This window comes from Lagenorhynchus albirostris, chromosome 16 (genome assembly GCF_949774975.1).
Source record: "Lagenorhynchus albirostris chromosome 16, mLagAlb1.1, whole genome shotgun sequence".
NCBI classification, from domain to species: Eukaryota; Metazoa; Chordata; class Mammalia; order Artiodactyla; family Delphinidae; genus Lagenorhynchus; species Lagenorhynchus albirostris.
In genome coordinates, this window is record NC_083110.1 from 67,374,885 (window position 1) to 67,399,518 (window position 24,634).

Consider the following 24,634-nt stretch of genomic DNA (forward strand, 5'->3'; position numbering starts at 1 on the left):
TGCAAGTCACTGAATATATGCCTAGTGTCTGGCACTACGCTAGGTGCTGGGTAAGAGCAGTGAGACTAAGCAGACTTCATCCTTATTGTCTGAGGAAATAGACTATGTTCCTCACACTGAGAAGCATATGATTATAAACTGGGATAAACATCCTAAAGGAAAGAAGATTTGCCATGAAAGCATGACGCATAGGAGGGTTGGGGGTCAGAGAAGCCTTCCCTGAGGAAAGGCACAAGCCAAAACCTGAAAGAGAATTAAATGAGGAGTGGAACAAGAACTTTCCAGAGAGGGAACAGCATTCACCAAAAAGCCCTGGGGCAGAGGGAACACGGTGGATAATATTTGGAGGATGGAAAGAAGGTCAGTCTCTGTGGCTTGAACAGGAGAGTTAGTGTGGGGTGTGGTTCACGGACACGCCCGGGGGCCAGGCCAGGTGGGCTTTGTAGAAATCAAGATTTGGGGTTTATCTCTAGGGTCACTGAAGGGTTTAAACAGGGTGGTCAACGTGATCGAATTCGGTTTTGAAATGATCGCTCTAGCTGTGGTCTTGAGAATGCCTGGGGCCAGGGGTCACGGGTGGATGCTTGAGAACACTTAGGGATTGAGCAAATGATAATGACAGCCTGCTCTAGGCTAGTGGCAGAGGGAATGGAGAGGACACTGGAGGTGACAGACTGGGGACAGATTGGATCAGGTTGGGGGGATGGGTGGCAAGGGTGCATCTTGAGGGTGTTTCCTCAGTGTCTGGTTCCTTTCTCTGGAGGGAGGGTGAGTGGTGCCCTTCAGTGGGATTGGAACACTAGCGTAGGATGAGCTCTGTGACCTTGGGGGATCTCATCTGCTCTCAGGGCTCAGTTTCCTCATTTGTGTAAAGAGGGATGGGCTATACAGTCTCCAAATGCCATTATCCAATGCTCCATTGCTGACATCCACAGACAAGGGCAAACTAACCTGCAGTGAAGGCTATGGTTGTCTTCAAAAGGGACTCCTGAGATGCGGTTTCTAGGTCATGGTTACCTAAAATATTAGAATATAAAAACCTTAGGTCTCCCTGTCCTGTCTCATCCCCAGAGCCAGACATATTAGAGATGGGATTCTTGAGTGACGCTCTTTCATTTTTTATCCCTGCAGTGGACTCCACCTTCCGCAAGGGAAAGGAGTGGAATTACACAGCTTGACATGAATTGATAATGTAACCTCATAGAGCTGCTTACCCTCTCTGGTTCTCAGAGTTCTTTTTTGTAAAAAGAGAGTGTTGGATCTGGTGGGCCCAGAGGTCTTTTCTGTGCTCGTGTTCTATATTTCTCTCACCTTGTTATCCCATAACGGTGCTCACTCGAAACTTCTAGTGCTTATAAACTTCTGGGAAGGGCTGGACCATTTTGCCAGGCAGGCTGGGAATCTCCCAGGATGCTTTGCTACCTGAGAGGGGAGGCCTGCACCAGGTCTGGGTCAGAGTTGTTGTTTGTGGGAGGCTGGCCGGGAAGCTACGTGCCCCAGATTTGTGAGGGAACAGCTGCTACAAGTTCTTTGAGGATTTCAGAATGTGAAGGGGAAGGCAGAGTCAGGTCTGGACTCCCAGGACCCCAGGCGTCCTTTGTCCGCATCGAGGGGAGGAAGGTTTTTACCAAAGCCTTAGTTCCTTACTAGTGCCTCAGAAGAAGGCTCTGGGATGCGCTGTTGCAGTGCCTTGAGGCGGGGGCGGGTGGAGGGGCTCTCCCCCTCCCTCTTTATGTTATTTAGTGTACAAATCCATTAGCATTACTTTTTCTTGAGCATGCAAGATGCTACAGGCTATCACTCGAGTCATTCACATGGCATTTCAGCCTTTCTCTGGAAGACAATTGTGTCTTCAGTCGAAGACCTCTTGACAAGAGAAAATGGGAACCCTGGATGGAATAATGCAGCCAAGTGCTTGCTGTACATCTGCAGAACACGACTCTGGGTGCCATTACGTCCCAAATTGTCGTGCTGAAAGATTTCCCTTGGTTCCATCTCTTTATGCCCCAGCATTTAACCTTGGGCCTCAGCAGCATCAGTCCCCTCTACTCATCTTACCGCAGCGGTTCTTTCCCGAGCAGCCTTCATTTTGTGTAATTATGTTGGGGCAGTCGGCATCACGCACACGTTTCCTTAGCGGCCAGGCAGGATGAGACAGCTGCCTCTGATTCCCTTCACTCTGGGAACATGATTTAGGTCATTTACCGATGCTAATATTTTTGGTTTCTTCAGAGACTGCATCCCCCAAATGAAAGGGAGAGGTTTCAAATGATAGGTTTTTATGTACCTAAAAACCTAGCAAACAAGAAGGCATTACGATTGACCACGGGTCACGATCTTATCCCAGAGGGCCCATGAGGGTAGAAGTGACACAGGTTAGAAAGAGTTGAAGATGCCGACATGGCGATGATGCCTTGCTGGTTCTCAGCCTGTGAGGGTAGGTTTAAAACTTTTTTTTTTAATTATGGAAAATCTCAAACAGATACAAGAAGAAATGGAACACTGCTGGTGGGAATGTAAAATGATGCGGCTGCTTTAGGAAACAGTTTGCAATTTTTTAAATGGTTAAACAAAGTTAGCATATGACCCAGGAGTTCCGCTCCCAGGTGTATACCCAAGAGACATGAAAGCATATGTCCACACAAAAACTTGTACACGGAACTTCATAGCAGCAGTATTCACAATAACCCCAAAGTGGAAATAACCTAAATGCCCATCAACATATGAGTAGATAAGTAAACGGTGGTTTGTCCATACAGGGGAGCGCTATTCAGCCATGAAAAGAAACGAGGTAGTGATACATGCTACAATGTGGATAAGCCAGTCATAAAGGACATCATATTGTAGGATCCCATTTTTTTTTTTTTTCTTGCGGTACGCGGGCCCCTCACTGTTGTGGCCTCTCCCGTTGCAGAGCACAGGCTCCGGACACACAGCCTCAGCGGCCACGGCTCACGAGCCCAGCCGCTCCGTGGCATGTGGGATCTTCCCGGACCGGGGCACGAACCCGTGTCCCCTGCATCGGCAGGCGGACTCTCAACCACTGTGCCACCAGGGAAGCCCGACAGTAAGTTCTTAATGTCATCAAATATCCAGTGTTTAGATTTCTACTTTTCTTATATTTTTTACAGTTGTTTGTTTGAATCATGATTCAAGTTAAGTCTACTTATTGCAAATGATTGAAATGTTTTTAAGTGTTTTTAATCTATAAGCTCTCCCTTTCTCCCTCCTTCTCTCTCTCTCTCTCTCTCTCTCTTTCGCCTTGAAAGTCATCTATGTAAGAAATCCAAGTCATTTGTCCCACAGAGTTTCCCACAGTCTGGACTTTGTCGATTGCATCCCTGTGGTGTAGTTTAATGTGTTCCTCTGTCCTCTGTGCTACTTGTGAATTGATAGCTCCATCTGGGGCCTTGATCACATTCCTAGGGGTGTTGTGTTCTTCCACCAGGAGGCACTGGATGTCCGCCGTCTCTCTGTGATTTAGCAGCTCTCAATCACCAGGGCTTGGATCCATCAATTCATTAGTGGAGACAGGAATTAAAAACAAAAACATAGATGGATTCCTTCCCCATATACTAAGTGAAGTCGTGCTTTCTAAAATCTCACTCTGCCCTGACTACTGATCTAGTGCTGTTCGCACCAAGGTAGGGTCAGGAGCATGGATGTGCCTATGTTGGCTGCATGATCATGAACTCCATTAAGGAAGCACCTGTATCCTGTTCATCTTTGCGTTTTGTTTCTCTAATTTGCTAGATCTGTGATTTGGAGCAAGTTACTTAGTTTCTCTAAACTCAGTTGTCTTATCTGTAAAACGGGGCTGGCCCTAGGCCCTACTTTCAAGGGCTGTATCAAGGAGCGAAGAGCTATTGCAGGCATAGCTTTTAGCTACCTCTGCTGTGATCCCTAGGCTAGTGCATTGCTGGGCACTCACCAAGTACTTGTTCAATCACTGATGAGTTAATGAAATGGGATGGAATATTAAGTAATTTACAAATATAGTAAGTAAGATGAGTGTGAAAAGATAGTTAATAGGGCAACGTGGTATAGTGAAAGGACTTTGGATCACGAGATAGAGGACTCAAAGATGCTAGATTCAACGTTTGAACAGTGGGTCTCAACTGGGGTGATTGTGTTTCTCCCACCCAAGGGGACATGTGGTGTTGTCTGGAGACATTTTAGCTGTCACAACTGGGGGAGGTACTACTGGCATCTAGTGGGTGGAGGGATGCTGCTAAAAATCCTACAGTGTACAGGACAGTACTCTCTGCACTACCCCCTCCCCCAATTAAGGATTATATATAGCCCAGAATGTCAGTAGTCCTGAGGCTCGTGAACCCTGTTCTAGAGCCTTCCTACTCAAAGTATGGCTCACAGGCCAGCAGCATCAGCATCATTCAGGAGCTTGTCAGAAATGCTGAATCCTGGGCCCTAGCCCAGACCTCCGGAATCAGAACCTGCCTTTTAGCAAGATTGCCGCAATGTGATGTGTATGCTCACTAAATTAGGAGCAGCAGTGTTCTAGAATGGTGCTTCTCGATCTTGGATACCTGTCAGAATCGCCTGGAGGTAGCGGTGGTGGTGAAAATCCCAATGCCCAGGTCAAGCCCAATACCGATTAAATCGGAACCTCTGTGGGGTGGAACCCAGGCATTGGTATTTAAAAAAAATTCTCCTTATTCATTCCAATGTGCAGCCAGGGTTGAGAATTACTGATCTAGGAGCTCATAGGCTGATGGCGTCGAGGGACTTGTCAGTAGATTAAAGTGCATGGTGATAGGTCATTCTGAAAGAACAGAGCCCTGGTGGAAGAAATTAAGCCATCAGTGGGGACCAGTTTGTTGGGAGCTGTGGGAGCCCAGAGGACCTACTAAGACGGGTGTGACCTTGAGCAAGTCATTCCCCACCCACCCCCATCTCCAGGGTTGTCCCGGTTTCTTTGTTAAGAGAAGATCTTCAAGCTGGTCCATAGCATGGCTTAACGAGGGTTTGGTGAATGAAGGATCAAATGAATGATCTTATACTAAGTTAAACAAGTGCTATAGACAGCAGATGCTCCAGGGAGCAGGAGTCACTCATCAGTGACAGTTTCGTGAAGGAAATAGGATTTTAGTGGGGCTCCGGGACAAGCCCTCCAGCGCGGGAAGAACGTACATCTCTTTCCTTTTGTTCCTGTTGGGAAGAGAGCCTCCTTGGGCTCAGTGCCTCCGAGGAGGAGCGTTAGTCCCAAACATCTCCCACCGTGCTTTGTAATTAACGCAGGTCCCTATTTCAGCACAGCTGTAAAGCATTAACAGCCATTTTTAGAGGTCAGCAGGTAGGGGTTTCTTACCCACCCTCACAGGGTTGGAGGAAAAGAGGTTCCACAATTTTCCACAGCCCCTGCCTCCTGGTGCTGCATTAGGAGAAGGACCCCAGTTCCTTGGTACCCCCTGTACGTTAAAGCTCTTCACTGCTAAAAACAGATGATGGTTTTAAATGCTGGCGTAAAGGGTTAGAAATGGATTTAACCTCATCAGAAACTTCTGTATCTGATTTACCTTTGGAGCTGAGGATCACGGGCAACGTGAAAGGGTTCCATGCGTAGACCAGTTTTTTTTTTTTTTTTTTTTTTTTTTTGCGGTACGCGGGCCTCTCACTGTTGCGACCTCTCCCGTTGCGGAGCACAGGCTCCGGACGCGCAGGCTCAGCGGCCATGGCTCACGGGCCCAGCCGCTCCGCGGCATGTGGGATCTTCCCGGACCGGGGCACGAACCCGCGTCCCCTGCATCGGCAGGCGGACTCTCAACCACTGCGCCACCAGGGAAGCCCCGTAGACCAGTATTGAATGCGTTTTTCTCCCTCAGAGTTTTGCCTGTCATGCCGGCTCAGGGAGCAGGATAGGGATGTGCTTGGTGAATAAATGGCCCTCTTCCTGGTACTTGGGGAGCTAGAGAGATGGAAAACGTGCCCTCACGAGGCCTAGTTGGGGATTTTGGCCAGCTTTCCTGGGAAGGCTATACTCTGGCAATAAACTGAGTTGAAAGAAGACATGTTCTTTTATTGGAGGCCAGCATCTGAAACTCCTTATATTTGGGGAATTTTCCACTCTGTGAGTCTTGGAGGGGAGCAGGAGTGGGAAAGGGCAGCGCCCACTTCCTCAGTCCTCTTGGCGGCTAAGTACTGAGCACATGACCTGGTTTCAGTCAATGAGACTCACCCGTCTGGGGAAAGCCATTGGAAACTGTAGGGTTTTGTGGCTAAGTCACAGCCACTTCCTCCCCTCCTCTCCATCTCCCGGGAAGCCATCGTCCCTCCAGCTACCAGCTGGCTCAGAGCTGGTTCTGTCTCAGGGGACCCAAGTCTGGCGAAGGCCACAGAGACACAAAGATCCTAAGATGAGGCAGACAGAGCTGGGACCAGGCCCTTGCTCACCCTCTTAGGAAGTTTGACTTTTATCCTTCAAGCCGTGGGAAGCCATTAGAATGCTTGTAAGTGGGAGGGGTTTGTGAGTGCAGGTGGGAGATTTTGCCATCAAATCTGAACTTTAAGAACATTTCTGTTGGGGAGTGGATGCGTGGAGCAGGAAAGCCAAGGCAGTCATCTCAGTGAGCGGTGAGGCTGCCTGGACCAGGGTGGTGGCCCCTGCATCTCCCAGGTGCCTTTCTTCCACAGCCTCCTCCAGACACTTCCTTCAAACCTCCAGGTGCCCCTGCTGCCCCTGGGCATGCTCGTCTGTCAGTGATGGATGCCCTAACCCAGAGGCTGGGCCCTGGGAGGAGATCTGAGCCCTTGACCAGGTGGTGGGGGAGATGTTTGAAGATGGGGCCCGCTCTGTCTTGGTAATGCAGACACAAACAAAAAGAACACCTGGCCAAATGTGAGACTCTCAGAATCCTAAGATCTAACTGCACGGGCTTTGAGCGTCTCTGAGCCGAGATGCCCAGGTGAGGCTGGGCTCTCCCATGCCGCACCCCAATAATCAGTTGTGGAGCGTGAACATGTTTGGCAACAGGAGCCCAACTTTCTCCCCAGACCATCCATCTCCTTTTAGGCAGATTCACATGGATTTTCTCCTTTCTTTTCTACCGTTCTGTGCTGTCCCCACTGTATAGCGCTAACCCTTACGTGGCTGCAGGTATAGGTCTGGGGGCTAAGTCCTTTTGCTGACGGGGCTGAGCCCAGGATTAATCTCACTCTGGGGTCCCCAGTCCATGGGATAGAGGGAAGCAAGCTCTGGTGTTGAGGGAGAATTAGCCATAGTCCTACTGCCTGGCCAAGGGATATCAAGGGGCACTGTAATCACCTTCCAAACGGCCCCTCCTGAGGTGCTAAACCTCTCCTTCCCTCAGGAGAAAGTGCTGACCAGAGTGAATCTGAAACAGAGGGGAGGGTGACTGGAAATGACCTTGGGCTGAAGATCCCCATAGGAAGCCATCAGCCCGTCAAATCACCTTCCTCTTTGGCTCCGGCTTTCATCTCTCCCGAAATCCAGGTCGAAGTCAGGCCTCGGGCATCTTTCGCGGAAAGCTGTGGCTGATGCACCTTCGCCCGCCGTTCCCCTAGGCCTCTGGACAGCACTGGGGACCCCCGGGCCCGCTCCTGCAGCGTGGCGGGGAGCTGCCCACTGGCACGTGGGCCGAGCAATTAAGAGACTGCATTTTGCTCCTCCTGGCTTCCCTAATTGTTATTTTTGTCCCTGCTTTCAAACCAGCCTGGGTTTTCATTTCATCTTGCCCCAGCCCGGTGCGCCCGGCAGAAAAAGCCAGCTCGCTCAGTGGGGGGCAATTTTCCCAGCGTGTCCGGCGACAGTTCCAACACGACTGCTTTGTACATATAATTATAAAACCAGGGGCCACCAAAGTGCGCCTATAGAGCAGAGTCTTGACTGTTCTTGGTTCTGTTTTAATTATTAAGCCTTAAAGCAAAAACGAGGTTTCAAAGAAAACTTTCTGTTCAGTCCTCAATAGAGTTAAAGGAGGAACATTTTAAGCTGATGAGCTGACACTTGTAGAAGCAAATATATTAAATAAATCATGATTCGTTTTGGGGGCAAAGTCTGACTTACATCAACTCTGGAAAAAATGGATCTTAATGAGTGACAGTTGGGTGTTTTCTGTCACTTCCTGAGGTAATGGCCGCAAGCTGACATTGCTCAGTGGGTGTCTCATACTTCTGAACAAAAGTTTTTTGGAGTGAGATAGACAAGGTAGAAATCCCAAGGTGACTGAGAGGAATGTCTAATGAGTGGAAAGACATATTTACTGGCAGTCTGTATGTAAGCCGTGACAGTTGACAGGACTTGATTGTAACAAATATAGTTGATGAAGAAAAGGCTGACAGACCGAGAGAGGGGGCCGTGGTGAGGGGAGAGAGAGTCAAAAGCCCTGCCTCTGCTGAGCCCCGTTAATGGTAAGTTGGATACAAAGCTCAGAGTCATGAAAGGGAGCCGGGATCTTGCACTGATGTCTAAACACAGAAATGTGTTGAGCTTGCAGGAGGTGGTAATAGGTTCGGATGTGTTGACCTTTTTGCCCATAACTTTAGAAGCTGATGTTTCTGATAGCATCTGGGGCCAGAAGATGATCCCAGCTCTAGGGATGTGTGTAAGTTCTGTGACTTTGGGGCCCAGTGTACTCACGTCTCGGGCACAGGTGGGGCTTGGGGGCATAATTTATGGATGCCTCACCTGGGCAGCTACTGTGACCAAGAGCCACTGGGCTCTGGCCCTTCTGCCCCAGTGGGCACCAGTGAGGCTCCCATGGGGGTGGGAGGGAGCTCGAGCCATAAAACATTCTGCAACTGTCCTTTTTGTGTGCCCCTTACCCCCTTCATTCTTCTGTTCCCAGCCCCCCGCTACTCAATTTCTCCTCTGCACCCCACCTCTGCCCTCTCCCCAGCACAAAAGGAGTGATTGGCCTGGAAAAGGCAGATCCGACTGGCATATTAAATGATGACACTTTGTAACTGACTGGTCAGGGCTTCAACAATCGGCTTGCGATGAGCTCTGCACTTCTTCCCCCAGGCAAATGTCACACTGAAACTAAACAGGATCTTTTTTCATCCTACACGCTGTTTTCTATGCCACATATTATTTTATAGTTGAGAATAGGCTAACTCTTTAAAATGCACAGAGCCTGCTGTACTCTTATCGTAGGCTCGCTTTGGAGGAGAGGCTGGCTGGGGAGGGGCGGGGGGTAGTGGGAAGAGGATATTGAGTGGGGATTAGGGTTTGGCCAACATCTTGACCTTGACCTTCTTATTGGATGAATAAGTGAAGGTAAAAATTTTAAAGATTGAAAAGTGGATGGAGGTGATTAGAGCAAAAGAGACTAAAAAGCCATGAACTTCCTACATCAAGACAGGAAGCTGATTTGTCGTGATCGTCATTTTTCTTGTTTTGATTGAGATTGCTTATTTCTGTGTTGATTTTATGTCTATGCTGTGATTTGGAAAATAGAATCCATGCCTGTGGATTCCTCAGATCCAAGTAAAGTGTCAGTTCCCTGACTTATATTGCCCCCAATTAAATGGAAAACTCTTCCTAATAATTTTGGCTAACATGACCCACTTTCTCTAGGTTGGTTCTTGTTATCTTGATTCACTGCCTTGGGAAGAGAGCTTGGGTAAGACCAGGCTACATGGAGTCCTTCCCAGGCCATGAGATGGGGCCTGGCTCAGTGTCAGGCATACGCATTGACTTCAGCTCAGTGGGTTAGGACTTCCCATATGGACCAACAACTCCTGAAAATGTCCTCTACGTGGCCCAGTCATGAGAGATGGGGAATTATGACTCATCCAGAAGCTAGGATTTCTTATTAATTGGGTAGCAACTTGTAGAATAAGATTTGGGGAATGGGGGGAGGTGGAGGATTGAGGGGAGAAAGCCTTGTAGCTCAAGAAAGAGGATTTGATTTGAGATGGTTTGAGATGAGCAGTAATTTGGGCAAGAGATGAGACGCAGCTGTTCCTCTCCTTTACTCCAGAGGCATAGGTCTATCATTATGTTTACTTTTTCTTGAGCAAGTTGGTTTTTCTTTCTGAGCTTCAGCACCCTCCTCTGTAGAATAAAGTCATTAGTCTAGATAACCTTGGATGTCTCCTCCTACCCCAATCTTTTGAATTTCATGACCCACCAAAGCAGGTTTCAGGGTCTTCTGCCAGAAGGACATTTTACTTCCATTAAGAACATCCTCATGGCCAGCTAATCAGCCTGGGGCTCCAAAGCCATGAGGTCAGACTCAATATCCACCTAAAGCTGAGACCACCTGGCTTGGGCCCCCCACAGCTAACGGCTACCCTAGATGTGCTTCCATCAGCGTAAGCTGAGACCACCTGGCTTGGGCTCCCCACAGCTAACGGCTACCCCTAGATGTGCTTCCAACGCTGACGGCTGGTGCGGGGCAGGCCTGCGGGGCTCCTGGTGAGGGCTGGAAGGGGCAGTCTCCAGGAACAGGCGCTGCCCACTTTTCTCCTGTAGAGGATACGGCAACCATATTCACCTAAGAGGCAGAGGGGAGGGTCAGTGCACCTGTATTTAGTCCTACCTTTCCTAACACAGGAAAGGGAAAACTCTTCTCAAGTCTTCTCTGGCTCAGTGATTTTTCTCTTCCCTCCCAGAACTGTTTTCATATGCGGATCCCACCTTCCAAATCCACCGCTCAGTAGCCCCAGCGCTGGAGTAGAGCAGTGCCAGTCGGCAACGAGGGACTCGGGATCTGGCCTCTCTTCGGTGATAGTTAGCTGTGCAGGGACGTCTCAGAGATTTCTGTGAGTCTCAGCTTTATCTTGAGTAAAATGAGGGAAATGGACAAAACCAGTACTTCTTTACTTTTAATAATAACTTTTGAAAAGTGACTTTCCACCCTCAAATAGAACCCTCTCTAGAACTCCTATAATATATATATATATATATATATATATATATATATATATATATATATATATATATATATATGAATGACAAAATTGTAGGGTTCTGCTTGAAGTGGAGGAGGGCCCTGTCAACCTCTCTGGACGCCCCCAGCTGCTCCGAGGTGTCCCTCCAGAGCCCCCTCAGCTCACGGGGAGGGGGACACGATGTGTCTGGATGGCAGCCAAGACCCCTCGGGCGCACCCCTTGGTCACACCTGATTCCCCCTCACCATCTGCCCTAACTCATTCTGAGGAGAGGAAGGCCCGCCTGATCGAGCTCAGGTGATTAGCAGGCGGACCGCGTTTTCCCAGTCTGTTGAGAAGCCTGCAAGGGGCCGCAGCGCGGAGGGATTTTTCTCTTCACTTGGTTATTGGCTGAGGAAGAAACAAGACTTCTGCTTTAATCCCAGATCAGCGCGTTCTAGCCATTCTGGCTGTGTGAGATTCCACCCCTGTCCCCGCACCCCACGTGTGGAGAAGGGCCGGCACCTGCTGGGTTTAACCTTTCGCTCGCCGTGCCTTTGTTTTCTCCAGGGAGAGCGGACGGAGAACAGGAGCAGGCCTCAGAGCCCTCCCAGGTCTGCACCCGGGGCCTCCGGTCTTCTGAAAACCCTCCACGTTGGGGAACAGCATACCCTCGATCTGGAAAGCAGAGGAGTTGCCGCCAGCACAACTCATCCAGGGGCGGCGTGGAGGGAATGCCGGAAGTCGAAGGAATTCTGGACAAAGGTGCCGTCCTCTATGCAAACACTGTGAATTCACTTCAGAAGCGTTGGTGGCTGTGAATATGGGAGCAAGGCAGCTCTGAGACGTGAGGCTTTGCGCGGCTCCTTGCACCGGGGCGAGAGTGACACTGGCATGTGGCTTTAATTATAACGCCAAGAGCTCAGCCATACTGAATACATAGCTATGAGCCATGCCCTGTGCCAAGGGACTTAGGAGGTTTATCTCACTTAATACGCACTGCAACCCTATGAGAGGCATCTCTTACCATCCTTGATTTGTAGACGAGGAAACTTAAGACCCAGGAAGGCCAAGAAAATTGTCCACGATCACACAGATACTAGAGGATGGAGCCAGAGCTCCACCCTGGGCTTCTGCAACTCCCTGGTAAGCCCATTCACTGTCCTTTCTCAACTGCTGTATGCCTTTGGCACAAACACAAGCCAAGAAGATGGATTCTCACGGATTCCTGTCCTGCTCGGGCGCTTGCTAGCTGTGCCACCCTGGCACAGCCGTTCCTGCCATATAGGGTTGTTCCAAGGACGTGTGACACATGGAGAGCGCATGTGCAGTGTTCACCAGCCATCCCACAATAACGGTGCTGGACACTGGACTGCTGACTGTGCATCAGTCCTGTCCCAACTGTTCCATGTACATCATTTCATCAAAAGCTCACAATGGTTCTATGAGTTACTCATTTTTATCGCCTTTTTCTTGGTGAGAAATATCAAGCACAGGGAGGTTAGGGAGTTCACCTGAGATCGCATGGCTAACAGCAGACACAGATATGAAGCTGGCAGACATGAAGAGGCAGTGTGACTGCAGGGCCCGCCTCCAACTTGCGTTCTCCTTTTACATTAGGTAATTAGTTCAACACACATTTATGGAATATTTGTTATGTGTCTAGCACTGTCTTGCGCACTGAGGCTAAAATGGTGAGCAAAAAAATCAGATGTGGTTTCTACTCTTTTAGAACTTAATATTTCAGATGGGAAACAGCTCGCAATTGAATTATATAAATATATAATAAATGTAGAATTGGAATCATAGGAAGAGCTATGGAAGAGAAGAGAATGGGGCTCTAAGACTTGACCCACTTGGGGAGGGCAAGGAGGACTTCCTGGAGGAAGTGACACTTCAGCTGAGATCTAAGGGATGAGTTGGAGTGAGGTAAGTAGTGGGCAGTGTCACTGGTGGGGATGGGGTGTGTAAAAGCATTCCACGCAGAGGGAACGGCATGTGCGAAGGCTTCTGGCAGGAGGAAGCATGGGAATGTGTGTGGAGCATGGTGGAAGGCTACGTAATTTGCAAGGCCCAGTGCAAAATAAAAATGTGGATGCCTTGTTAAAAAATTAAGAATTTCAAAATCATGAGAACAGGAACCTTCTGCATGTGGGGCCCGATGTGGCTGCAGACATCACAGGCCCATGAAACCAGTCTTGGCTGGAGAGAGAAGGCTGGAGTGGTAGTCAAGGCAGATCATAAAGCCCTCAAGGCCAAGTTCAGGATTTTGTCTTGCCGGATCTGTTTCTACAGGGTCACTCTGCTGGGTAGAGAAACATTTGGAGGGGAGCCAGATGGGTGGCTCTTAGCAAGGAGTAAGGGGCCAGGCAACCTGGGGAGGCCTGAAGGCTTCAGGGCTGAGGCGAGTTCCCCCCTCCCCAGACGTGGCCTGGTTTCTCCTCTGAGGGAAAGGGAGAGTGACGCCCACCCCCTTGATGACCAGAACGAGTGGGCAGAGATCCGAGCCCGGAGCCTTTTCATGGTCAATTGCACGGGTCTCTTACAAAGGCTCCGCGACTTTCCCCCTGACCTCCCAGAGGCTGGTGGATGAACGTGACTCCCTCGTGTGCAAAGCCAGGGGCTGGGGGCCAGCTGTGTGTGGGAGTTTTTGAAGCGTTTTTTAAAAGGGGGACCCCAGACCTGACGACAATGAGAGCTGAATCCCCGAGACTTCTGCCTTTGTGTTCAATTCAATTCGAAATGGCTGCCGTGTGTGTGTGTGTGTGTGTGTGTGTGTGTGTGTGTGTGTGTGTGTGTGTGTGTGTGTGTGTGTGTGTGTGTGTGTGTGTGTGTGTGTGTGTGTGTATTCCAAATGAAGTCAATCCAGCCGGAACTGTTCCTGCTCTGAGCCACAGAGAACTTTTCTGAACACCAAACTCAATGGCTCTCCTCCAACCTGGTGTGTTGTATGCAGGCAGACATTTTACTGTAACAATTATAATAGCTCAGTTGGAAATTACTGTCTGGTTAGGCAGCTGAATCCACGCCTGGATCCAGCTTCAGACGCAGGTATCGGGGGCCAATTAGCACAGACATCAAGTTTTGGGTTTTATAAAAAGTGCCAGATTGGGAGAAGACAAGCATTATTGTTTCTGCAGCCGAGGGTGAAGGTTAATACTTCGGGCCTCGGCTGCCTGCGTCCAGGGCTCCCCTCTACCACACAGCACGCTCTGAGGACCGCCAGGCACACGGAAGCTCGTTAGATTTTCTGTCTTCATAGAGCTCCCCTGGAACACCCATCCTGCCTTTGACTGCCGTGGAGAAGGACCGGCCATGAGTCCCAGGGCGCTAGAGACCAATCTTTCCCCTCCTGATGCTCCTTTCACTCTGAGGGAGGCCCCTGCCTCTGCGCAGGGGTCTCTGGGTCCGGATGGCTAAAGACCCTGGTGTCTTTGGGGGCCTCTCAGTTAAGGTTAATTACACAGACGACAAAGCATCGATGCCTCCTCTCTGGGATGGTTGGCAAACTTGACTAGACTCAAAATGAACCTCTTTGATTCCATCTGCAAAATTAGATCAGATTTGATAAAGTAAAGATGTACCCTTTGAAGTATTCCCTATCAACATAAGTGCTAAGAACACTTGAGTGAAGGAATCTGAGCAGTTTTGAAAGCAGCAGCATGGAAACTTCAATGAGGATTGCAGCTAAGGGCATGCCCAGGAGGCACGGGCCTAACTGCGTCTATCCTGCAGGCAATAAGCAATTGCTAAAGATTCCAGACTTCTCAAAGTTCAGAGTTCAACGCATAAAAACTTTGCTGAACTTGTGGTAGGCCGGGCTCTGTGTTTTGCATTCTGTTTTCAGAGGCTCTCAGAATCCCGGCCGTTTTTCTGTTTCTGTGCCGTCTCTGCACGGTGGGAACAAGGCTGTTTTTTTTCTCTTCAGCTTCCATACCGTGGAGTTTGCATTAAACCCTCAAGCTGCTTTCCCGGGGTATGGTCTCTCCAGAGCCGCGGGGCAGGACATGAGCAGGTGAAAAGCGTCTGTTTATCGAAATGAGAAGCAAAAGATCTGCGTCGAAGCCCAGCTCTGTCCCCGTCTTGCTGTGTGACGTTGATGGAGTCCTTCAGTGTGTCTAAGTCCTAGCTTCTTCCTCTGGCTTCCACTCCAGCTACCAGTTACCGAGTCCCTTCTACGTGCCAGTGATACCTACCTCTCAACGGCACTGCACCCAAACCCATGACTGAGCCCATGCTAGGTGCTGGGGAGAGGATGCTAAATTACTCACTGTGTGGTCCCTCTTGGTCTGGCGGGCCACAGAGAGACCTGAACCAGTGCTTTAATGGAAAGGGCCAGGTGTGTTCACAGGGGCACATACCAAGTGCTACGGGAGCTCAGAGAAGGGAGCAATTCATTCCTCCAGGGGGGATCCAGGAAAGGCCCAGAAGTGAGAGGAGAGGATTGGAGCTGATGAACTGGTGAACAAAAAGCATTTTGCAATTTTGGGGGGTTACAAAAGGTAAGCTCTTTTGCATTCTGGTTTCAGGTAATACAAAAGAGTGTGCAATCTGGATTCTTCTCTCTTAGCTTGGACTGGATTGATGGTAACTTGGGAAACTCTTTAGTTTCAGAAGAACAAAGGGATGCAGTGAGGGTTTAAATCCAATAATCAATGTTGAGGGGAAATTTATTTTTAAAAAATGAAAACGTGTGGGAGAGGCCAGTGAGAGGGACCTCAGACTCAAGTGCTGCCATCTGGGCAGCCTAGATACCCAGGGTGGGGCCTTGGTGCTGTATCCTTGAGGCCTCACTTGTCTTGAGGTGAGCTGGAGGTCCAGATGTTGGCTCTTATTGTTGGGAAACACAGGAAGGCTCGATAAGTACACCATTACCTTCACCCGCCGCCCGCCCCCCGCCTCGTATTATGTTGAATGAGAGTAGCAGGGAGAGGTATCCTTGCCTTGTTCTTGGTCTTGGGGGGAAAGCATTCAGTCTTTTGCCATTAAGCATCATGTTAGTGTGTAGGTATAGATGCTCTTTATCAAGTTGAGAAGTTTCCCTCTATTTCTAGTTGGCTGGGAAATGGGTATTGGGTTTTGTCAAATGCTTTTTTCTGCGTCAATGGATATGATCATATGATTTTTCTTCCTTAGCCCATCGATGAAGTAGATCACATTGATTGATTTTCAAATATTGAACCAGCCTTGCATGCCTGGAATAAATCCCACTTAGTCGTGGTATACAATTCTTTTTATGAACTGCTGGCTACAACTTGCTGATACTTTGTCGTGGATGTTTGTGTCTAAGTTCGTGAGGGGTATCTGTATTGTCTTTGTCTGGTTGTGGTATCAGGATAATACTAACCTTGTAAAATGAGTTAGGAAACATTCCATCTTCTTCTATTTTCTGGAAGAGATTCTGTAAAATTGGTCTTAATAAGCCATTTTACAGGGCAGTTCTGATTTTCTTTAGTTAATCTTCTATACCCAACCCAGAGGTACCTTTTGGTTAGTATGGTAGGGAGGATGGCTTTGTACCACACCCTGACACCAGGGGACCATAGACCAGGTTCCCGCCCACTCTAGGAGTTGTTCTAATCTAACCCACCTTAACACGATTGCTCCTTTATTGGGCCACCCCCCTTTAAAGCCATCAGTTTTCATCTGTGTGTTGGTTGCTTCAGTGCATCTGGCGCCCTGTGCTGGACCTGAAGGCACCGTTGGGAGCGCGCCACCTAGCCAACGCGCTCTCACCCCTCCCTCTGCTCCCTCTCCCTTCCTTGCCCCTTCCCTTCTTTCTCTATTCTTTTTTTTTACGGTACATGGGCCTCTCACTGCTGTGGCCTCTCCCGTTGCGGAGCACAGGCTCCGGACACGCAGGCTCAGCAGCCATGGTTCACGGGCCCAGCCGCTCCGCGGCATGTGGGATCTTCCCGGACCGGGGCACGAACCCGTGTCCCCTGCATCGGCAGGCGGACTCTCAACCACTGCGCCACCAGGGAAGCCCCCTCTATTCTTTCCTTAACCTCAGGTACCGAGCTGAGTATAGCACACTTCTCAGCACGGGGCATAACGTCACCTTTGGTCCATGTACGGCACTCCCTTCCTTTCCAGTCTTCACCTCCATTCCTCTTCCGCCTCTGGTCCTCAAGCTAACGTGTTTGGTACTGTATGTTTCCTATTGTCTCTGAAACAAATTACCACAAGTGGGGTGGCTTAAAACAACACAAATTTACTATCTTACAGCTCTGGAAGTCAGAAGCATGAAATGGGTCTCACCGAGCTAAAATCATTCGTTGACAGGGTTGTGTTCCTTCGAGAGGCTCTAGGGGAGAATCTGTTTTCTTGCCCTTTCCAGCTTCTAGAAGCTGTGTGCGTTCTTTGGCTCCCAGCTCCCTTCCATCTTCAAAGCCACGGATGGCTGGTCTAGTCTTCCTCACCCGAATCACTCTTACACTTGCTCTCCTGCCCCCTCTTTCATGGCTCTTGTGATGATATGGGGACCCCCTGAATAATCCAGGATAGCTGCCCATCTCAAGGTCAGCGGATTAGCAACCTTAATTCCCTCTTGCCGTATAACATGCCATGTAACATGGCATATCACAGGTTCCGGGGATTTGGGTGTGGACATCTTTGGGTGTCATTATTAACACAGACATATACATTAGGTACGTGTGTATCACTGCAAAATAATACAGTGTTACTTTGAATGTGTAAGGGTTTGTCATTTAAATGAATGGACTTGGGCTGTAGGGCTCTTTCTGACTCGTAAATTTTACTCCAAAACTATGTTTTCAAGTTGTATTCATGTTGTATATATAGATAGTACGTTACCCCTAACTCCTACAGTGTATTGCATAATAGACACCCCTCATAATCTTATTCATTTCCAAGCGATAGACATCTAGATAGCTTCCAACTCCCTACTGCTACAGACAATGCTGTCCCCAATGCCCCATGCTCATCCGCATATGGCCCTGGTTGTATTTCCTTAGTTAGTTTTCACTAGGTAATGTTAGAGTGTTCCCCACAGTGGCTGCCCCTGTCCACACACCCCACCAGCCTCCTTCCCCATGCACTCTGTGACTTTTTTGACTTTGGCTTGCCAGCTCCCATCATTTTCCAGCTGAAAAGCAGCCAGGAGGGGGAGGGAAAGCAATATTAACTCATCACCTGCTACGTGATCTACTAGATGATGCTGTGTTGGATGCTCTATGTACTTTATCCCCTTTCATTCTAAGACAATCCTATGTGGTTGATATTATTGAACCCATTTTAGACATGGGAAAACTAAGGCTGAGAAAGATTAAGCTCTTAACCCAAGGTCTCACATTTAGCAAGTGCCTGATCCAGAATTTGAATCCAAGCTGGGCTAAGTGTCTACTGTCAATGCTCCCATCATGTCCTGGGCACATCTGACTCTCCATGGGCACAGTAGCTCTAAGCTAAATTCTCAGTCTAGGAGAGTGGTTAAGAGCGTGGGCCTTAGAGCCAGACCTCACTTCAAATGCTGGCTCCATCACTTATTAGCTACGTGATTTGGGGTAAGGAGCCTAATTACTTTAAGTCTCTGTTTTCTCATATGGAGATGGGCTTATGTATGTCCTTCGATTATGTTTGTAAACCTCTTAGCAGTGGGTAGTGCATAGCAGGACTAACCAAATGGTAGGGATTGCTGCAGTATCAACCTATGTTGCCCCCTCTACCCCAGACTCTGAACTGCTTACAGGTAAGGACATCTATCCATTCATCTTCATTCATTCTTCACTGATCTGTGTACCAACTTCACGGCAACCAGAACAGTGTCTGTCATCAATAACGGTTCATTGAACTACTCAGCTCCAAAGCTCATTCCAGTTCTGGCTGGCAGTTTCCACAGCCCTTGGATGAAGGGTCTTGGGTCTCCAGGTTGCTTATCAGGGTAGGGAGAGATGAGGGTTTCTGACCTCCAAGCCTTTAGTGATCTTTTTTTTTTTTTTTTTTTTGCGGTATACGGGCCCCTCACTGCTGTGGCCTCTCCCGTTGCGGAGCACACGCTCTGGACGCGCAGGCTCAGTGGCCATGGCTCACGGGCCCAGCCGCTCCGCGGCTTGTGGGATCTTCCCAGACCGGGGCACGAACCCGTGTCCCCTGCATCGGTAGGCGGACTCTCAACCACTGCGCCACCGGGGAAGCCCTAGTGATCTTTCTAGACCTTGCTGCTACCCTCTTCATAATATCTATTATTCCCGGCCCCCATCACTCTCTCCCGTCTCTTCTCTCAGAACCCTCTTTCGCTCCCCTTGGGGGAACCAAAGTGTGATTCTCCTCTATGTTTCCCCCTTTGCTGGTGAGGTGGGGTGCACATTGCCTTCAGCGTTGCGCTTCCTCGTCTGGAGGAAGGGAGCTCTGCACAACTCGTGGCTTGCCTGTCAATTAGGCAGTTCTGCACCTGTGTGATTTCCTCGACGCTTAATAAAAATTGGGTGATTAGAGAACCTCAGGCAGCACTTTCTTAAACAGTCATTAAACAATCATTACAGAGAGAAACAGCTACAAGCAGCTGCTGAGAGGGTGTGTGGCTCCTAAAAACATAATTCTTTTTCAAGTCAGAACGAATGTGTAATCAAAGCACAAATGGGAACAGTTTCAAAGTTCTGAGGCTTCTCAGGCAAACCTATAATACATCAGCCAGCCTAAACTGGTGTCCAAAATGTTCAGTGAGAATTGACGCATGCTGTAGCATTCTAAGTAATTCACACCTAAGCCAGGTTTTGTCTTCCTCTCTCTCTCTCTCCTTTTAGGGGTGTCGTCACAGCCTTTCAAGTTTGGGTGCTGCTGCCTGTCTTAGCAAAGTTGGAGGAGCTGTGGTTGAGACGGGTTATAACTTGGTATTTGAAATAAGTCCTCAGGAGGCTTTCTTAAGGCTGCTGGGGTTCAAGTGCTAGACGCAACATTTAAAAGCTGTGTGACCTTGGGGAAGTTACCTAAGCATTCTGAGCCCCAGTTTCTGCATTGTTAAAATGTAGATGATTGCTGTATAAAAATGTATTGCGTTGATGGAATTTCTCACCCCTGTTTTTTTTTTTTTTTTTTTTTTTTTTTGTGGTACGCGGCCTCTCACTGTTGCGGCCTCTCCCGTTGCGGAGCACAGGCTCTGGACTCGCAGGCTCAGCGGCCATGGCTCACGGGCCTAGCCGCTCCGCGGCATGTGGGATCTTCCCGGACAGGGGCATGAACCCGTGTCCCCTGCATCGGCAGGCGGACTCTCAGCCACTGCGCCACCAGGGAAGCCCCTCACCCCTGTTTTTTGATGTGGGTGCTCCTGGAGTGAAAAGTGGTTCTTTAACTGTGAAGCCTTCTCTGCTCAAAGATATCAACTCCTTCACATTCCATCAGTTATCAGACTTCAAGGTGCACAGGAATCAAAGGGGCTTGTTTAAAATGCAGATCCCTGGGGCCTACCAGGAACGATTCCGATTCTGATAGGAGCGGGGGCCCAGAAACCCATAATTGTAACAGGCACCCAGGTGATTCTAATGCAGATGATTCAAAGGCTACACTTTCAAAAAGAATGAATTAGTGTCATTTAAAAGACACCCACAGGGAGAGCTAGGGCTATAGTCATTTATATCTTAATGTGAATAATTCAATCAGATTGCTTTCCTATCAATGCCTCTAACCAGCCATTCTTGAGGGAGTAGTATTTTTCATAGCTTGGGAGGAGAGAAGAACAATTTTGGTCACTAGACATACCTGGAGAGGATAAGTGCTAGATGCTGCCCCTTGGGCAGTCAGAGGCGTCCGTAGTCCAAGAGGGATCATGGTGAAGGTGGAAGTTCTGAGACGTAGAGTGGCTAACTCGTAGTTATTCCCGGGATTTGCTTTGCAGCAAAGACCACCCTTTATGCCACTAAAGACCTTCTTGAGTCCTTTTGGTTGGCAATGGCTCTTTGAGATCAATGAGAACACTCTAACTTTCTTTGTGGTTTTTTCAGGCATATAAGGTGACTTAAGCAGAGATACCATTCTGGTTTATTTTTTTGTGGCCTGTCTTCCTGTAGGCATCACTTTCTCAGTACTGGGGCTGTAATTCCCAGGACCTCTCTGGCTTCAGATGTCAGGTCATTTAGAAGTGTACTATGAGGCCATTCATGGAAAAGTTCTGCCTTGGTCGATCCAGCAATATGCTCTACAGGAGGGAAGAGATGGCAGCTGTGTTGGTAGGGAGAGCCCCAGTCCTTTAGGTTTCAGGGCAGTATCAGTCCCAAACATCAGATGTGCAGATACATGTATTTTATCACGAGGGAAGAGAATGAAGACTATTCCATTGTACTCATAAAATTACACAGTACAATGTGTATGTGATAAAACAAAGTTCATGTCTTGGATGAATTTAGTTGATTTGGGGTATTGGTTGGACCACATCTGATACTTAAGAAAAATTTTGTTTGAGAGCCGAGAGTAGGGCTGAGATGATTATATTATAACAAGAAAAGGTACTATTTACTCCATTATCTCTCTATTTCATAGCTGAAGGAATTGATTTCTTTTCTTTAAAATTTTCATTTCTGATTATAAAAGCAATGCATAGTCATTGTGAAAAAATTTGAGTATAGCCTTCAAATATATATGTTTTTTTTAACATCTTTATTGGAGTATAATAGCTTTACAATGGTGTGTCAGTTTCTGCTTTATAACAAAGTGAATCAGCTATACATATCAACACACACACACACACACACACACAAAGATTTTTTTTTTTTGCTGTTACATGGGCCTCTCACTGTTGTGGTCTCTCCCGTTGCAGAGCACAGGCTCCAGACGCGCAGGCTCAGCAGCCATGGCTCATGGGCCCAGCCACTCCGCGGCATGTGGGATCTTCCCGGACCGGGGCACGAACCCGCGTCCCCTGCATCGGCAGGCGGACTGTGAACCACTGCGCCACCAGGGAAGCCCCACAAAGATTTTTATAAACATGAAATAATACTGGAGAAGTTGTTTTGTAGCCTGACTTCCTTTTTACTTATATTATGAAATTTCTCATCTTAATTTTTAATCCCCTATTTTCAATGGCTCTATTGCAATGTTTCACTATTTTTTAAAAGTGAATTCCTATCATTAGGGTTTAAGTTATTTGTATTTTTTCCTACGATACAGAATTGCTGTAACGAAAATTCATGTATGTAGATCCTTGTACACATTTCTGATTATTTCCTTGGGGTAAAATTCTTAGAATTGCTGAGTCAAAGAGTAGATGCTCAACTGTACGGTCTTTGGCACGTATTTGTCCAATTGCCATTCAGAAAGCTCATTTCCATCTTCATTTCCACCAACAGCCTGGGAGAGCACCCACTTCCCAGCTTCCTTGTTGCCACCACTACTGATTTCTTTTAAAATAGCTTGAACTTCTTTAGACAACTCATGATAGTTGTCTTATCATTGTCAATGATAGTCAACTTCTCATTTGCCACCCGATCTCCAAATGGTTGTCAGCTATAGTTTGAATGAAATTATGCATCATACCAGTTTCCTGAGGTGTGGACATGACAGCTTATATGAGAAATACTAATTCTGTCAACCTGGAGGAACAAGCATTTAGAATCATCCTGCCCCCTCCCTGATGAAGAATTAGAACACATCTATCATCTCCTGATCCGCCTTGGACACATCAGATTAAGCCATCCCTAACTGGGGTGGGAAAATTCTTTATTTGCAGAGGGGTGAACAGTCACGTAGACGGTGCCAAAAATAACCCTCGCATCTCGAAACACAGGGACAGATGCTTAGATGGAGTTTTAAGCGGGGTCAAGCAGGGTGTCACAAGAGTTGTATAGTTTTCTCATCTTTGCCGAAGTTCCCGTGTTTCCCAAATTCCAGACTTTGGAATTTGCTTGGAAAAGGGATATTTGTGGCACCACAGGGTCCCCCCAGACTGCCCACATTGAACCCTGCCCACTCTGAACTGATAAGTCTTGGGTACCATGTCGATCCTGGCACCAGAGGGCTGTGAAAGGGGATTAACACTCAGGACAAGCTTTCCCCTAGTCCACAGGAACCAAAGCCGACTGTGGCAGGTGGTGTCTGCACCGGCTTGTGATACAGAGGGTTATCCCAAGCTGGCCCCCCTGAGGATGCCTTGCCGTCCTTTTCTAACTAAAGCTAAGAGTGGCAGATGAACGCAGAAGCGGTCCCATGGTCCCACCCTCCCCTCTGGTTTCGGATGCTTGAAAGCTGTAGGTTCTCCTACGAGGATATATTCCTGATGCTTCTGATGATGTTCAGATTGGTAGCCTGGAAGTTCAGATCAGCACCTGCTGGTCAGCAGGGGAGAGATAAATGAGACCAGGAGGGGGTGAGAACGAGTTCTAAAGTGCAGGAAGCTGGGGAAATGGCTGCTTCAAGTCAGAAAGACGCTGGAGGAGACCTCAGTGTGGAACCAGGAGGCCTGAGTTCTAATCTGAGCTCTGCCCCCAACCCCAGGGCTGTGTGACATCAGGTAAGTCATGAGACCCTAGGGGCCTCACTGGCCTCAGTGGTCAGCGGAGGACATTGCTGGCCAAGGTAAGGGACCTTACAGCTTTGTCTAAGTGTGAAAAGAAGGGATGAGGGAACATGTAGAACAGGAAAAAAGGAGACCTTTAGGGCAGCGCTCCCCAACCTTTTTCACGTCCTGACGCACATGAAGATAATACAATAGCTACCATGCTGGGGACACTGCTATAACTCAGGCACACAAAGGGGACACTCGGTCACAGAGGAATTGAGTCCTGAGAACATGGTGCCCGCCTCCAACTACACTCCCAACAAATAAAAACTGCATTAAACCATGAAATAAGGGCCGGATAATCCAACTCTTTGCTCATAGTGACTCCTTTGATGACCTTTTGGGAAATATCAAATTCTCGCACTGTTTTACAAGTCCCCGCCTGCTGCCGCGGCCTACTGGTGAGGGTGCGGTGGGGTGGCCGGGAAGTAATGTCCTTTGGGAAGAAGGGGGAGGAGGGAAGCCCAAAGTCCAAGAGGCTTGCTAACTTCATCTGTGCTTTCATCGGAGAGCACCCCTAAATCGTCTCTCTGCTCCCTTCTTGGGGATCGGCTGGGGCAGGTCCTGTTCTCAAAGCCACAGGATTGATTAAAGGAATCAAGCCTTCCACTTGGGGTCCTGCCTGTCTGTTAGGCTTTTCCTATTTTGTCATAACAACCTTTTTAACGTGCCTTATTTATTTTTTCCAGCCACCCCAAGAAACGGTGAGGTAACTGGGCCGAGATGATTGCCAAACACCTGCAAGACGCAGGCCCGGTGCCGTGAGCACAGAGGAGCCCGGGTAAGGCTCGCGAGCGCGCAGATCAGCCGGCTTCCCCCCCCCCGCCCCCCCCACCTCCTAAACACCTGCAGAGGCCTGTCACTTGGGACGAGAGGGCCTATTAGGGCTCTTGTAATTGAGATGGGGTGAGGGAATTTACAACGGCTCCGGAGTGGGAAACAGGGAGACGGCTTAGATGACAGGAAGCCGTCTCCTACGCTCTGTGGAGCAGATTGAGAAAGGTGGCCTGGGTAGTAATGGGGTTAGCTAATTCTGATAGTGAGAAGGGAAGGAGAGGCCGTCACCATAATCACGACTAATGGATTCCAGATGGAGAAAGAGAATTGTCCTCATTAGCGTGGTTGTACACACACACACACACACACACACACGCACGCACGCACGCACGCACGCACACACGCACACACACCCAGAGAGACCCATTCCGCCCGCATCGCAGACTTTGATAAGTACTGTCAGGTAAGAATAGCCCACACCGCAAAGGTAGATGG